Here is a 17,016-nt window from a genome sequence, read left to right on the forward strand (position 1 = left end):
CTCAAACCCTACTGTACCTTTATGGAAACTGATGGACACAGATCCCACCTTCCTGAGAGCAGAGATTTGATTTCACTTTGCATCCACTGCTCCTTCCTTTGAGCTCTCTAGGGGCATGTCAGTTCTTTGCTCCTCTCTTCCTTAAATTTCAATTAAGGGACTTCAGCAAAAGCTATCTATTTTAAACTGGTAGTGTAGAGACCTTTCTAGAGCAATAGAAAGGTAGGACAGAATTTTCTGTGTAGGTAGCAGACAGGCAGGGCTCCTTTTTGACTATTCATTTTAATGCTGCCATGGATTTGTTGTAGTATTAATTATGCAAGAGAGCGCCCACAGCTTTGTATAAGCATCTTTTTGAATTATTTAGAATTATTATGTTACAAAATAACATGGAAACAGTAGTTACTCAGCATTTCTGCAAACTGAGCAACTCAAATTTTAGCCTTGATCACAGAACATGCTAAACAGCAACTGAGGTAGTCACCAATGTGCAAGCCTCAAAAGATGAAGCACAGGTCAATTCTACAGGTGATTGTCCCATTTGTAGTAGTGCACATGCTCAAGGACAGAAGAAAAGTAGGAATATTAAGTGCACTACTTTGTGGATTCAGGTGGTTAGCTACTTAAAAACACAAAACAAAACAAAAAAGCAACCCCAACCCCTTCCCCCAGACCACATTATGGGTGGAAGATACACTAAATTGAACAATATAATTAATTTTTTGCCATTGTGGTTCAAAGTATCCCAAGGTAAAAGACCCAAAGGGATGTAAAGTTCTCAGAGTCCCCTATGATTTCAACCCAGTCCTTGGCGAAGACAGTAATAGCTGGCTCAGAAATTATAAAGGAACAGAACTGCTATTTGTCAACATGGTTTTGCAGCCACCATGAAGCATCCTTCCCTCCTGGCTCCCAAACCCACCCCAGCCTCTGGCCCTTGCACAGGCTGTGAAACCATCTCCTTTCCTGCTGAGGATGGAAGCAGCGTGGGGCAGCAGCTTTTAGCGAGTTCCCATCAGGCTAACGAGGAAATGTCGAAACGAAGCAGGGTGCAGTCATAGCTGTGTGACTCTCTGAAAGAAAGCATTTAGAAACAGATTCATAAACAAGGGGATTGTGGCTGTCAGTAGGGGCTTAAGACCCATAATCGGGATCAGGCAACACAACGCGAAGTGCGGCATTCGCCACAGCACTTACTACACTTCTGTCCTTCTTCCAGCAACTTCTGCTGACTCAGGAGCACAAGCTGCTGACATCCCTCCTGGGAGTGCCTCTCACACACTCCTTCACACACACACAATGTGAATGTGGAAAGGGGTATGAAAGAACAAGTATATGTCAAAGAACTTAAAAAAAAAAAAAAATTCCGTTCTCTAACCACCTCTCTTTTTAAAAAATACTCTCATTAAGTGCTACACTGAATGAAAGCAGCTGAACAAACAATCTTGGGATTACTGGAAAAAATACAGTGCTGAAATTTTGCAGGATTTTAGCCCACTACAAAAACACATAGTTTTTTTGTCCAATCTGGAAGACAAATTGTTTCAATGAGTGAGGATTTCCCCTCTTTCCAGGAAGAAAAAACTCACTGTGCATGCGTAGAACATTCTAAATAACCAAAACCATCATGGGACTTGCTCTGCATAGGTCCCCACTCCAGACACTGCAAGGCAACACTGCTCTTCCATACGAGGGATTTTTAAAAAATCACACAAAAATCTAAAGTACCACTTCTTGAAACATACAAAAAAAACCTATTGTTACAAGAAAATGCATACACACAAACTCAGCTGAATTCATTTAACACAATAATCACTTGAACTGAATTTTTTTTCCATAAGGAAGATGAAAAGGTAACACAGAAAAGCAGCTTGGGCTGCAAAGTGACAGACTTCAGCAGGCACCAGAGCAAGAAGGCAAATGTTAGTGTTAATACTATTAAGAAACTGTCTTGCATATACAAGCAAAACATTTCTTTGGCAGTCTCCTAGCCTCAACACTTTATAACCTTGATACCCAAACCGAACTTCAGCACATTTTATGCCAAAATCCCTTTGGCATCTGCTTTAGTAACTGTCAAAAAAAATACTCCATGTCTTGTCCTTTTTTTTCCAGTGAAATGTTTATTCTGGTATTTAATCAGGTAGATTTCCTCTAAGCCATTGTCAGCCCTTTTTCTATTTCACTATCCCAGGCCAGCCTCACAACCAGGTTTCTATCTTTCAGCCTAACTTGCACTGTCCCAGATAGGCAAGAGTTCTGTGAAAGAGAGCTAGAGGTTACAGCACACAATAAGCTAGATAAGCATCACCAATATCAGATTCTTGCAAAAAAGCAAATATTGTGCTGGAACAGAGAGCAAGAGAGGTCTGTGAGGAAAGCCTGTTGCTGTACTCACCATCACTAGATGTCAACAGGAACATTTTGGTCATGTTTCACTGCTGCTCTCCATGAGATATGTGGGCAAGTCGGAAGATATTCAGAGAAGAGTAGAAACAGGACAAATTAAATATCTAATCTAAACAAAAGGAGGCTGAAGGCAGAGAAGGTAACAGTCTTCAATTGTTCAGAAGGAAGATGCAAAGAGGAAATGAATGTACTTTCAAATTTAAAGAAGAAAGACTTTACCAAGACAGTGAGAAAAGCTTTCTGACAGAAAGAAGAAAAGCACATTAATAGATTTCATACATATATATGTGTGTATATATATATATATGTATACATACATCATATATATATATATTGTATCTTTTTATTGGGATGAGAATATATAGCTATATGTTCTGTAGAGAGATGCCAGTTGCTCTCAGAAATTACTTTGCCAACCCTGTCTTAGGGTAAGCAGGTTAGATCATTCCTTGGGCACACAGTTCAGCCCTTTGGTTCTGCATGCACGCAAACTGCCTTGCCGTTTGCCCAGCACTAAGTGCCCTCTGAGACCTATGAGAGGAGCACTCCCTTTATTTTAAAATACAGACACAAGAGAGACTTCAGTCTTGCTGTCCCTGGTAGTCCTGGTTGAAGGGCAAGTACAGCCTGCCCATCAAGAGCAAGTCTAAGGCAGGATGATGGAAGATGAGGTAGCCATGTGGAGTACTGCAAGTCACCTGAACTGCACAAAAACCCCAGCATCCTTCCGATCAGCTACAGAGAAAATAAAACCAGCGGTTTGCAGTTAGCTGCTAAGAGATCCAGAAATAAGAAAGGGAAAAAGTCTACTGCAACACTACCTTTCACTTCTTTATACTTTACCAGCACAACACATAACATCAGCCTTTCTGGCATGACACCCTGCCTCTATATAAAGTACATAGCTTTTTCCTCTCTTTTGTGTAATTTGTCTGCACAGATTACTAGTGGTTTGAGGCTAAAACCTATTTTACTTATTTACATCTTCCTTCAGAAAAGCAGAGATCTTGCTCATTTGATTGTAAGTACTAACCAGCTGTTAGCTGTCCAAACAAGTTGCATCTCCCACCTCACAGTGAACTTAGCTACAGCTACAAGTTTGGGTTCAAAGTTCTTTTTCCCTACTAATATGAATCTAAACCCATTCTCTGTCAGTTTAAAGCCATTACCCTATGTCAAAGATCACATTAAAAACATTCTAGGTTGGGGCACTTTGGTGAAAATCGACAGGACTGCAGTCTGGGTGAAGATCTCAGCCACCACACATACATGCTCCTTTGGCTTTTCTTTTTACCACAACACAGAAATTGGCACTATATTAAGAACTGAAGCTCTCTGAGAAAACAATCCAGGCAGAGCCGAACACCTCGGTAACAACAGTACTGATATTACTAACACACGCTTGCCTTAGCACAGCCTTGTCCACAGCACATGCATAACTAATATTCAGCAACTTGTTTTGGAGTCACATCTCACGCAAAGCAACTCTTGAGTTTAACTCCTTTTAACAAAAATGTAACTGCTTTAACTGCTTTTAACAAAAAATTTATCAGAACCATTACTGGGCAGACACTTACGTGGTATAGCCAGGACTAAGGGTGCTTATCTGAAAAGCATATTTTTCTTCCTGCACATGCAGGGGATTGTTGGAACACTGGGTTTTGTTTCTCTCTTTATATATATATATATATGTATATATATGTATGTGTATATATACATATATATATGTGTGTATATATATATATATACACACATATATATACACATATATATACCTCTCAAACACACACACATTCTCTCTGAACTTCAAGGAAAATAAAAAGAAGTTTATTTTATACTTCTACTCACCCTCCTTTTTTGCTGAAGAAGCCAAAGCCTCATGCAAGGGCATGGCAGACCTGGCTTCACTGACAGGGTACCAACAGCTGGCCTGAGTGAGGTTCATGTGGGCCACAGATGTCACACTGCACTCATTTGGAAAGTACACAGCAGCCACTCCTCAACTCATTTTGAAATCACAGAATGGTTGGGGTTGGAAGGGACTAGTCCAACCCCCTGCTACAGCAAGTTTACCTACAGCAAATGAGAAAGGCCACTTCCTGGTTTGTATAAAGTTCATCAGAAAACCACTGTTTCCCACAGCAGTTAACTAAAAAAAGCTTAGATGGGCAGGCATGTGCAAGGCTGTTTTTTTAAACGTTTCATGGACTAAACCGTGTCAGAAGGGTGGACATTCTACAACAGCTGCTTTACCAAAACCAGGTAACTAATATGGAAGTTACCTCCTTTTTCCTAAAAACCAAGTGCACTAGTATCAGCAAGCTATTTGGAAAGTGAGGACCAAAATTAAGGAAAAAGAAAAGCAAAACAAAGCCATGGTTCATATGAGAGAAAGTGCTGCCCATTTAACAACTTTCACTGATTCCACCAGAACTTACTGTATTAATACAGGCACCTGAAAGGTAATTGAAAAAAAATGGGCTTTAAATTCTGCTTTGAAGACCAGTGTGCTTGGTTACACAACGTGTAATAACCAAGTTTCTTCTACTTGGAGCATTAGGCAGTTATAAAAGACTCTAATGACATCATAAACCTTGCCAGTGTTTGATAATTTCTTAAGGGATTTGATAGAGGAAGCAGAAAGTTACAGAAATCTCAGTTTTACTTCTTAGGTTCCTAACCTCAGCAGAGAAGTCATGTGGAAGAAACTAATGTGAGTCACCAGATGAAAGAAGGCAAGTAAATACATTTTAAGGTATTTTATTAGATTTTATTTTAATTTAAAAGTAAGTCAGCTTCAGGAAGCTCTGGCTGAAGACTGAGCATCCAAGGGTAAGAACACTACTAAGCTTTAGTGTTTTGTAATAAAATCTCTAATTTCATGCTGTGTTCAAGCCAGCAGTTACTACCTGAATGAGCTTCCAAATTCAGTGGGTTGGGCAGCAAGGGCTCCATGCACGTGTGGCAATCTGCTGTTGAAAAATGCAAAAAGATCTGCTCTATCCCAGCCATGGTCCATTCCCCACCTGCCCCCAAGGTGATCCCTGAGCCAGGGATGATGCACTCACTACCTGCAAGGAGGGGTTTTCCCCACACACTGCAATCCTTCCCCAAGCCTCTCCAGCATCACATACATCCCATCACTTGCACACAAGAAACATGTGTTGAAGGCTTGAAAATTCTGCATGGCCTCTTTTCCTTTAGGAACAATAGAGTCACTGTTTACTAGAGAATGACTTAACAGTGCTGCTTTAGCAGGATGCTGCTGGCCCTACTTCCTTCGGATGTAAAGGATGATTCCTTCCTTAGGAGCTAGGAAGGATGAAGCTATTACTCATCTAATGACAGTAAGTAGTCATTTCTGCTATATAGCATGTCCTGCCCTACCAGGGAAAACATAAATATGTACTGAAGAACCAAGTTCTGCCCCCAGAGTTACAGTAATTTAACTCCAGTGGGGAATAAGCATGCCCAAGAAAAACTCAGAAGGGGATTTTTTCCTTCACCTTTTCTCACACATGAAATATATGCATGTATAGCAATATCCCTGGTTTGTTGTTCTGGTATTTGTTTTCCATTACGCAGTATGAAACTTGCTTTAGCAAATATGTTTTGTGGGTTGTCATCCATAGCTTGTTAACCACTATATTCATTTAGGGACTACACATATGCTTTTTCAAATATAGACATAAGGGGAAGTGAAAATCATGCCAGAGAGCATTGGTTAGTTCCCAGGAAAGACAGCATCTAGAATTTGGCAGCCTTTAGACATGAGAAAAGTACAAACACAGTCAGACGCAAAAATTTCAAGTCATTTGTGTGGACCTTTTTTTTTTATCTTGGTGATCCCAACTTCTACAACTATTAATAGCCTAAATCAGTCTTATTTCTGAATGCAAAATACATATCATGGTTTCCTCATGTTGCAATGTACTAGAAAATGACATTTGCAAAACACCCTCCCCACAGTTCCGAGTCCTCCCAGAACCTTATTTTTGCTGGATATTTGACAAAAAATACTGTTTTAATTTACCATATTGCTACCAAATCTCTTACAGATGGACAGTAGGGTTGTTAAACAGAAAATAATGAGTTTTCACTGGCTCACCAATAAAGCAGAAAAGGAAAGTGATCACAGCAAATCACCAGAACACACTGAGACCTGGTCACTACCACCCAGCAGAAAGTGGCACAGCAATCCCCAAGGCCAGGCTAAAATTATTTCAATTACCTTCACACATGAAGCAACAGAGGTCATGGATCCTCCCAAGAGACACAGTCAGCAAAGCCTTCTGCACTTCATGAAGCCTGGCTCCCTGCTTGGACAGGGATCAGCCTCCCTGCATGGCACCTGCCTTGGGTGCAAGCCCCCAAAACAATCCTTATTCTCCAGCATGGTGTCCCTGGGTGGCAGCTACCATCAGTGAGCAAGGAATCTGTACCTTACATTCATGCACAGCAAATAATGAGCTCTACTAAACCCCTGTGCTAGCAATGAGGCTCGCTAATTGGGAAAACACACCCATTCCAAGCTGTCTGTTTGGCTTACTGTTTTCTTATAGCCAAGATGGAAGAATCTTATCTTAAGCTTGCAGCATTTTTCTTTCAAATAAAAAGATACTGTTGGTTCTGTTAAATAAGCCAAAACAAAAGGAACAAAACAAAACAAAATGAAACAAGAAAAAAAAAGAACAACCAAAGAATACCCTTAAAAAGCCCCCAAATCCCCATCATCAGCAGAAGTATCTAAGTGCAGATAACAAGAGGAAGCTGATGTCAAACATCCCCTACAAACACTCCCTCCAGAGGGCTGTTCTCCCTGCAGTACTAAATTCCAGCCTGTCCTAGGAGCTGTCTGGCTCCCTTCCTCACGAGTGCTTCACTCCCAAAGTGTGGAGTTAGTCAGAAGCAGATCTGTGCTGAAGAACATCATGGGGCAGGGGAGACAGGCACTGCAGTGAGGCTGAAGGCAGAGCCTCCTCTCAACCCCAACTGCTCTGAGCTGCTGCTGCTCTCACTGTGAGGAAGACATGGCCATCACTTGGTGGTCATCCATGCACTGCCCTCTCTTTTCTTCTCTGGGAATGGCCCTGTGCCCACTCTGGCTTGTTTGCCAGTCCACTTGGTAAGAGACAATGTTTAAAGAGAAGTCTGAGTGCTGGAACATGACACTGATGAGAGCACAGGTTTGGTAGCCATCACCAAAGGTCAATTTGTTCTCTACTGATGCATCTACTTAACACTTGAGTGGGATGGCCCTACACAAGGTTGAGCCTAAGGTATTTAATACATTGCAACTGCAAAGGACATCTGTAGAAATAGCATATTTTTATCACCATTTAAGAAGAAAAAGCTATTTATATTGACATTATAAGGAGGCCTTTTTGGGTTACAAAAAAACTCAAGCAAAACCTTCAATTATGTTCAACGTTTTAAATTCAAAATTAGGAGTTTATTCTGCAAACTGTGATTGCACTGTGAAAGGGGAATAAAACCATTCTGTGTGCTTCCTTAAGGTTTAAGAAAGTAATTAAATACTTCATGTTTATAATATTTTATTCACCTCAGCTCCTGAAAAATATTTAGACACATAGGGGGCCCATTCAAAATTTTGATCTAGTTTACTTGAAAACTATTTAAAGGAAATATTAACTGATACATACATTGCTGAATCCCTCTGCCAACACTTGCTGATTATCCCAGCAGTTTCCCCTGCTATTGCTATATGAAAGAAACAGCCAGCTAATTCATTAACCAGGAGGTGCTGATTACATACATATTGTTAGCAAAAGCAAAAACTATACTTTTTTCCCCTTCTCTCAGTTACAGTAATTTTAGGTGCTTGCAAAACAAGCAGAGAGAAAACATTCAGCCTGAAACCCAATAAATACTTAAATAATACTTGGGCATTGCCTCCTTAGGAACCCAAATAAGACACGGAGAGCATTTGTACACTCAAACCCTAGCTAAGCACAGCTAGGAGCTATTCTCACTTAATTATTCTATTTAAAAAATGGGTAAATGTCAACAGACACAGAACACTTGGGTTTGTTCCAGAACTGGAATATTCCCTAACTTTACATTTATACATCCTTTAAATTCAATTTAATTTCAAATGCATTAAAAAAAAAAAAAACAAAAAAAACAAAAAAACCAAAACAAAACAAAACTTTTTTTTGCATGGTCCAACTACAGATGATGTGGTTATACACATAAAGAATGGATGCTGCCTTCTAATAAAATGATTCAACTGGTTATTTTCAATTTTACAGTCCAGTTAAGGAAGGCCCCAAAACCATGAAAAATTACTTGGAATTTTTATCAGCACTTCCTGCCCATATATATTTATGAATACCAAAATTTGTAGTTACAATAGACTCTCCAGTTGTTTTCAGTAATTCATCACTGTGATGGCCAGAGCCCCCAAAAATTACTAACTGTAGAACAGGCTAGTAGCCCAAGACTATTCAGAAGCCCAAGCCCAAGTCTGTCATGGATTTAATGCATCAGGTTTTGTCCCCAAGTAAAAGTAATAGTTCATGTTAATGTCATACATAATCACAATAAAGTGTTACTGCTCTAGAAGACAAAGTGCTACCTGATACAATAAAGTGCTTCTAGTGCATGATATAAGTGAAATATTATAAGGTAAAACACTGGAATTTTAAGGATGCTCTTCAGCATCAAGACCTGTTCACAAATAGATTTAAGGATATGATAGGATCACCAGGATCAGAATCTTGGTTGCCACATAACTGAAAACAAAACAGGAAAAAAGGAGCTTAAAAAAAAAATCAACAGAAACACGATCTGAAATTTTATTTCTTTAACTCTAGGTAAGATTTCTCCTTAGAAAGGGAGATTATAAAGGCAAAAGGCATCTGTACAGAGCCAGTTTCTCAGATTTTTGTAGCTATAACATACCTTGGCCAAAATCGTAGAGAAACAGGTTGAATAGAACATATAGCAACAGTCTCTATGTAATTTGGTTTATGCTTTGCATTTTTTGTTTGTGCTAACTCAGTAATCAAGGACTTAAACCACCACCTGGCTGAAACAAAACTAGCTTTTGCCTGAAGTTCTTCCAGCATCTCTAGTCACTTTGCAAGGTCACGCTGAGGAGTAGTGATATCAAATGCCAGGAAAAGCAAGACTTTTTTCCAAGCAGGCAATGTCCAGTGCCTCCCTGGCACAGGGCAGACAAAACAAAGGCAAAGACAATCCATGACTCTGGGAAACGTCTGATTTCACTTATTTAGCCCTCCAAAAGAAAACACCGAGACCCATTACTTTAATTGAGGAGAATTTTATGCAGCATCTTACTTCATCAGATAATGTTCAGGATGGCAAGGCAGTATTTTCACCATTGCCAACTTCTGATGTATTTCAGCAGCTCTTTTCCTTCTTTCCCTGATAAGCCAAAACATTCTACTTAATAATATTATTTTGCATAATCTTGGGCGGAATACTAACTACAAAAGTCAGGTGGATTTACCTTCACAGAGCCCAACAGCTAATGGCAGTAACTTTTCAGAGTCAATGACAAATATATTATGTGTTTTATAGTTCCTACAGCATAAGGTTGGTAACTCATGCAGTATTTTCAGAAAAAGCTTTCCCTTACCAGTCTGGTCAAAAATCACATTGATTGGCATTAGGTTCACAAAGGGTAAAACTGAGTAATTTTTGTACAAGAAGGATGTCTAGTGCAGTAGCTCAATACTGCTTCTAGCACTTGTCATGTGATGGTTGCTGAGGGAATGGGTCGCAATACCTCAATTCAATGAGCTGCTGAAGGCGTGCCCCAGCTCCCGCCTGCAATAAGGTACCTTTATTCCCTTCTCAATATCTCGCACAACAGCTGGATATCCATGCCCAGTATTATTCTGTGCAATGTCCTGGGTTATACCACAAATGGCTTACGTAACACAGCTAAACCAAACTGCTCTGAGGGCAGCGATGAATGGGGACTCTGTTGTTGCAGCCCTTGCCAACTGCGTGCATCACTCTCGGTTCCGCTCGCGCCGAGCGGGGACAAAGGCTATATTCTCTCCTTTATGGCAGCACAGCACAGTGATGATGCTGTAAATTAAAGAAAGCACAACATGCTGACAACAGACTCATTACTACCTTCTTACTCTCAGTTCCAATACATAAATATACCATAGAGTTCCTCACATTGTGCTGAAAATAATGGGAAAGGGGAATAAATGTGGGACAGCCTTTGCACAGCTCAAAAACATAGATCCCACTTCCTCCATCTGGATCTAATTTTGTTGGGTGTTTTTGCACCAACCATCTATCCTCATTCTTACCTTTTCTTCTGCATATTTTCAGAGCATATCAGTAATTTAAAAAACAATCTTCTCTGGAACAGGAAAATCTATACTCCTATGAGAAACTCCACCACAGCGTGTTGTAATGTCATATCTCTATTTTCACTTCAGGCAAACAGAAAAAAAAAAGTTTGAGGAAACATCTAAGAAAATTTCTTTCTTAACTCGATGTAGAGTTTCCCATAGAGGTAAGTAAATTACACAGTTCTGATTGCTCCACAACCCCTTGTTCTGTTGTCCACTTTTCCTTTCCCCCCCATATGTATATATATCTGACCTGGGCTGTCTGGCTGCTAGGTGTGAGCTCAATATCATCAGGATATTGAAGGTAACCTAAACGGAGACTTCAGAAAACGCATATCTAATAATAAAGCTGTTTGCAGAAAACTGGGAATTCCAGAGAATATTACAAGCCTAGAAGGATTAAGTATGCATACAGAAAAACCAGACTCAATTCTGATGTCCCCAGAGAAAACACTTCTGTATCAATACTGTGCTTGCCTTAGGAACAACGAAATGCTCATCAGCATACTTACTGTCTCTAAAATAAACCCAAAGCAATGCAAACCATCCCCCCCAAAAAACCCAAACAAACAAACAAAAACCCACAACAAACCATGTACAAATGTTTGGCTATTTTAGGAAGTTTTATCAGGATTTCGCCCAGTACCATTACAGTACCATTAAGAACTACAGTGATCAAAGACTAAAGGGTACCTGACCATGCCCAACACAGCCACCAGTGCCTCTGGCTGAACAGCCTCAGTTATACCTAGCCTAGACAAGCCACTGGTTAAAAAAAAACAACCCAAAACCACCCTGGAATTGTTCATAATATGACATTTCATAGAGATTACTACATTACAATTTCCATAATGTTTAGAAATCAGATTCAAAATTGGAGAAACAGTGAATGTAATCCTCCTGCCAGGAATAAAAAACAAAAAAATACCCTGAAAGTTCTCAGGTTAACAGCACCCTGAAAAATTCCTCTGTACATTTGGGATATATTCTCATGCAAACAGAAATACAAATTAAAACAGTCACTAACAGGAAACATATTTTCCTTTTTCTGTGTTTCCAAAGGAAGTAGAGAATTTGGTGCAAATGTTACCCTTTTCTCAAAGGTGGATTTCTACACAAGTTAAGGCAAGCAAAAAGTCACTATGTGAAAGCTTCACAACACAGAGGAAACATGCAGCCCATCATAGTCTATGACAATAATTAAAATACTCTCCCAAAAAAAATCCTGAAAATAAGCTTAGGAAGAGTTCAACCATTATTAACAGCTTAGACTTTAAATACAGGCTGAAAAATATAGCTACTCATGGGGACATGTTGGGCTAAAACAGCTACTGGTCTAAGTAGTGCCCAATGCTAGTTTTAAACCGGATTTGTTGGAGAAGAAAACACAGTCCTGAGCTGACTCTGTGACACAGACCTGAGTGCCAAAGGGCAGTGCTGACAGGTCTACAAGGATCTTTTGTTCACTTTCAGGGCTGAAACTGTATCAGCTGTGGCAAAAATCAAGACAAAACCCCAAAAGGGTTGCTGACCTCTTCCACATTGCTTCCAATTACATATTGTACTTTAAAGCATTCTTACAGAGGTACTGGAGAAATCAATCCAGTGACAGCCTGACCCTAATCGACTTCTTTGCCAAATAAATAAGTAAATGTGAGTAAAGCCTGAGCAGCTTGTACTTGCTGCATGCAGCCACAGCAAACAGGTTCCCTATACCACTCACCTGGTTCTGCAGGGATTTAATCGGGAGAGGGTGTACTTTGACATGAAATTCCACAATCACTGAACCAGGATTTTCCCCAGGGAACATAGTGTATGGCAGGAGCAGGTAAAAGAAAAATTAAGGATTTTGATGTTGCACAAACATGCTTATTTACCTACTGGACATGAGCACTGAGAAACACCCAGACTCATAAGTCTACTAACTTCCATGCAGAACTTAACACTTCAAATTAGCAACCACTCAAAAATATGCTATGTTTAAACATCCCAAAACCAAAGCATTTTGGGTTCCCTTATACAAGATTTTCTACTATTTTAGAAGACACATTGTCTGCCCTGTAAAGTTCCTCTACTCCCTTTGGTTTTTTCCCTTTTGAATTTCCCTTTTACTTACTGAGAATGTTTTGAGGTAGGTTTTTTTGGGGGTTTTCTTTTTAAATATTTACTGAAATACTCCATTAGAAAAGGGCAGCACTAATACAAAACTATTTTTTTAAATCAAGTCACACATTTCAATACCATGTAATTACCTTGATAAGAAGTCTGGCAACTTCTGTTTACATGCCTTAACTTGCTCCTTTGTGTTCTGTAAGATAGTTTGAAGTCATTAACTGGAAGTTACAGTATCCTCTCTGGTAAACAAAAGGAGCCTTCATCCTGCACCCACAGTCATTTTGTGTCATTAATCTGTTGCATGATTCAAGCACATCTGGATTTCTGGTAAGAGCTTATGGCCAGTAATAAAAACTATACATAACCTAACTCAGTTTGGACTCCTGCATTCAACTGTCAGCAGAAGCTCTCCCCTTGGTTGTAGCTGTATTGCTCAACATGCAGTGTGCAAGAATTGTTGTGGAAACATTTGGTATTTTTAGGCCTGGCCTCTCAATGGGAACTCCACACTGAAAATAAAGGTATCGTTTATACACTCAAACCCCTTACTGAATCCTCTGTTACAAATTTACATATGCGGGGGGAGGGTGAATTGCTCAGTTATAAGCTGGAATTTACAAATGTTTCTAAGCACCTGCTGAAAATAACTACGAATTACGCTCTTGACATGAGTACATGCTTTTCATTTTCTGCAGAGAAAAAGACTCAGCCTGATACAGGACAAGAGTACATGTAAAATGCATCAATATTGAATGAAAACCCACAAATCTGCTTTTCTGATTTCTAGTTCTTGTCTTAGTCGCTTAAATATGTTCTTTTAATCTAATTTTTAAGGTAAGATACTCTATATATTATTTCTTTTGAGAAAAAGGAAAAGAAGAGCAAACAATGTCTAAAAATATTTCCATGGGCATTAATCATGAATAGAAAGGGATAATCACGAAGAAGCAAAGATGACTCAGCTGGAATATTGGAATATTTACCCCTATCCTTCTCTCAGCTGCATGCTCCACCATTAGTGTCAGATAAAGAGAGTTATGGACAAAGCTTTTGTTTGAAAATGTATTTATTCACTTAACTGCAAACTACTTTTCTTTGGTGACTGTATGGAAGATTTTGACCCTGAGCTTGGAAGCATTTCTGTACTTCAGCACCACAGGAGTGCAGTTATTAGGAAGGGGATGAAGCAACCACCACTACTTGGAAGGGAATTTCTGTAGCAATGCCTCAGCTCCAGTTTCTGAAGAAAATGGGTGGGGTGATTGGATGTGCTTCTGGAAAAAGCGCATGTTTTTTTCCAATGAGCTTTTTACTTAGAAGGCTGCATTGTTATTTTAATGAATATTTAGAATAGCTAGCAAGAGCTCCAAAAGAAGCTAAGCAATGTGTGGACCCAGCAGTTTTACCAAGGGACCAAAGAAGCAACTTACCAGGAGTGAGACATCCTTTTCTCCATGCGTTGGCAGACTCCTGGATGATTTGCACACGACAAAAAAATTGACGACGCGAAAAGCAGCAGTGTGGCTTCACGCACCCACGCTGCAGCATCATTAGCCCTCTACAACTTCTAAACACTAAGTAAGCAGATCTGCAGTTCTAACATTGGGATTTACATATGAAGCAGAAGGAACAAACCAGGCTCTTTAAAATTCATTTGCCAAACACATTTTTCTCACTTGGCCACACATGAGGGATAAACCCATGTCAATTTTCACCAATGCAGCATTGCACCAAGGTCCTCGGCACTCCTGAGCACACAGTGGTGGAGAATAAGTTTTCCTCCCTCTGGGCAGCCAAAAGTCTATTCCCTCTATCTTCCCATGAGGATCTCATTCCCATGATTCATGTTTTATGGTTCATAGGTTAGTGCAGTTCCACAGGCATGAAGTCAGCTGCTTCACGGAGGTTGCATACAGATGAGAATTCCACAGCCTGTACATAACTGGGGCCAGGCTCCACTGAACCTGCTGGTGATTCAAAATCAAGAGTATGTGCCCTACTCCACTGCACAGGCTGGCTCTACAGAGTTCTTCACGTTCAGCAGCATACCTGCCATATTCACAGCAACAGCCCAGCGAAACAGAAGACACAAACACAGTTGCAGGGACACAGAGAAGGACTTGGCCACTACTGAAGGAAATTAATTCTCAGCAGCAAGATATCCAGATGTTAATTACTTCTCAGGATGAATGAAAGTCTAACTGTATCTTCAGGCACTTCATTTCAGTAATTCATTCACCACAGAGAGCTTCCTTCAGATAAAACTCCTAAGAGGAAAGTGCAGACTGGGCAGCTGGTGATGCTGTTCAGTCATGTCCCACTGGCAGTGTAAGGCAAGAGCCCCTGCACAAACACATCTATATTTCATTAATCTATACCCTATAGTAGTAGGCACAAATACATGAGTGGGTGGCTCTTGTAAAGAGAACCACAGAGCTCAAACATTTTAGGAAAGGATCTGTTGGAAAACACTGGGTCATCAGCAACCACTGCTACCCAGGCCAACCAGGAAAGACCCAGCTTCATTTCCCAGCATGACCCTAACTGACCATTCCAAGGTGCCTACACACCTTGGTTAAGCTGTCTCTTAATTCTTCTGTGCCTCCGCTTCTTTGCTTCATGGTAGCTGAAACAGCAATATCTTATTTTCAAAGGTCTGTTGAAAGAAATGCAGCTAAAATTATGGAAACCCCAATGACAGTTGGTGAAAAATGTGAAAAGCAGAAGGGGAGGATAAAAAAAAAGAAAATTATGAAAAAAATAAGCCAGTAATATCAGTTATAGACTTGCTCACCATGAGAGGAGGGTGATTGTTCCATTTGTCGCTTGCATATGTTTACTTTCTATTCCTTCCCAGTCCTCAAAACCTCTGCCAGCTCAACAACAGAAGTCCTTCTGTGTAAACAGAAGTCTTTGCTCTACAAGCCCAGGTAGAAGACTAATAAGAAACCTTGCAGAGGATATCAAACCTAATGCAACAGAAATACAGCAGGTGGAGGGGAGAAAAGGTTTGTGTCATCAGAAGGTACAGAAAGGATATTGAGTTTGCTTTGGAAGAAGGAAGAGTCAAGTCATCCTATGCAGGAATTCTCTGTCCAACTCATGAGCACAGTATATTGTCTTTCCTTTCAGGTAGTCACATTCAGAGGAAGAGGAGCCATGGCTTTTCAGAAGTGTCCCACCTTCCTGATGTTATCCCTGTGTGAATATCCCCTATCAAAGTTAAATCACTCTAAAATTTCTTTGCAAACAGCTCAATCCTTGTGCAAGATGTGTTTTTAAAGAGGCATCATTTAAAAGGCAAAGGGTAAGAAGCAAACAACATAAAAACAGAGTCACGGGAAAGCAAAGGAGGGGAGGAAGGGAGAGAAAGGATTCTGTTTTGCCTTTCTACAGAAATTGTTTTGATACAGTATCCCTGTTGCATGAATTTTCCATATGCCTGTGTCAGATCTACTATTTCAAGCCACAGAGCTGTCAGATGCTTGTTTTTTATGGCATGCTTACGTGGCAGGCCAACCTTTCTGTTGAATCAGGCAGCTTTTCACAAAGTTGGGATCTTCTTTAACCCAGAAAGATGTGCATGCTCCTTTGGACACAAAGCACCAGCTTTGCAGTTGAAGTGATTTGGCAAAGCAAACCACCATCTCTGGTCGCTAACAACTGTCATCAGAATCAGTGCTTTGGCATGGAAAAAAAACACATTATGAGCAACAGAAAGAACTATTCTCTACACATATATGAAGCAATGGAAATGCAGATTTAGATGATCAGATGCTATCATACTTTGGCAATTCTTAAAATAATAGAGAAAAAACTTACAAACTTTTGTACCAGCTCAACTTGCTTTGTGTTTAACAAAATGAGGAGCAGGAGAAATTTAGTTCATGAACAAAAAGTCTCAATACTTAATTTAAAACTTAGTTTTGTAACTTAAATGACACAAACATTTCTTCCTTTAGTCATATCTGATTATGAAACTCCATAATCCCACAACCCAAGTGAAAATATCAGTCACATCAATATCACTTTACAAGTGCACATTCTTCACCTTACATCCCCAGCATTTAGCATCTGAAAGATAATCTCCATTCTCCATGCCTCATATTTTGCTAAAATAAAATGGCATATT

The 17,016-nt window shown here is 39.9% G+C and overlaps 1 protein-coding gene and 1 long non-coding RNA gene across 7 annotated transcripts in view; both read right to left on the bottom strand.

Annotated features, from left to right (window-relative positions):
- Positions 1–17,016, bottom strand: part of HIVEP1 (HIVEP zinc finger 1) — a 131,409-nt gene that overhangs the window by 97,113 nt on the left and 17,280 nt on the right. The window lies entirely within an intron of this gene.
- LOC134420560 (uncharacterized) lies at positions 925–4,455 on the bottom strand. The gene is made up of 3 exons (XR_010028388.1): positions 4,258–4,455; positions 2,399–2,441; positions 925–1,073 (listed from the first exon to the last, which is right to left on the bottom strand). It is a non-coding gene; the product is annotated as an uncharacterized LOC134420560 (long non-coding RNA).

This window comes from Melospiza melodia, chromosome 1 (assembly GCF_035770615.1).
Source record: "Melospiza melodia melodia isolate bMelMel2 chromosome 1, bMelMel2.pri, whole genome shotgun sequence".
In the NCBI taxonomy this organism is placed as follows: Eukaryota; Metazoa; Chordata; class Aves; order Passeriformes; family Passerellidae; genus Melospiza; species Melospiza melodia.